The sequence below is a fragment of the Nannospalax galili genome, unplaced genomic scaffold, assembly GCF_000622305.1.
Source record: "Nannospalax galili isolate Female #2095 unplaced genomic scaffold, S.galili_v1.0 scaffold307, whole genome shotgun sequence".
In the NCBI taxonomy this organism is placed as follows: Eukaryota; Metazoa; Chordata; class Mammalia; order Rodentia; family Spalacidae; genus Nannospalax; species Nannospalax galili.
Genome location: NW_008359625.1, coordinates 5,091,459 through 5,092,342, shown reverse-complemented (window position 1 = coordinate 5,092,342; position 884 = coordinate 5,091,459).

Sequence of the window (884 nt, the reverse complement as noted above, 5' to 3'; positions counted from 1 at the left end):
TTGGCTTTAGAATGTTTTTCAAGAAAACTAATTCTTAACTGATCAAGTTGTTGCTACTAAAATGCTTGTGTTTCATCCTGATGTCGTGTGCTTCTAAATTAATAATCATTTTCGTTGTAGAAAAATGGAGTGAATTTATATTAGTCTTGGAAACTAATAATAGCATTGTAAATTTATGAGATGATTTTAACAGAAAAAATTATAGAAGAATATAGTTATTTTAATTGTAATATTACTAACTGTAGGGTGAGGATGGGGGGTCCTGTTGTGGTGAACTCTGTTATAGCTTGTTATTCACAGTTTCTTTTTGATCATTTTTTCGGTCTCTGAGGTGAAACGAGTTATTAATTAAAATGTGTAAACTCACATATGCATATTGTATATGTGTAGAGATGTAATCACACTTTGTCTTGGAATTACATTAAACTGTTTGGAATCACCGTACATGCTGCCCCCAGCATGCTTCTTTATCCCAGGACCACATCAGAGGTTATTGTGGCTAGTAATGTCTATCGGGAGCTGTTTAGCCTTTCAGAAACTACTGGGTATCTCTGAAAGTGTTCACAGCCCACTGTCACACTGAAAATTGGCTGAGATGTCTGTGTGGCTGGAGAGGGGCAAGCCTTGAGGTCATTTCACCTACAGTTCCTGTGCAGTCTACATTATGCTCCATCGCCCTGAACTCCAAAGATGTCTTCAGTGGGGCACAGCCCCATCACCTGGTGTATGTTGTCCCCACTGGAGCCCCATGTTCCACAGTCCCAGCCAGGCCTGCCTCATGGCAATTCTACCTCAAGAAACCTAAGATGCACGACCTCCTATGGCCACAACTCCTGATTTGGGTGTTTTGTTTTGTTTTTTTAAACTGTGACCAAATACATATA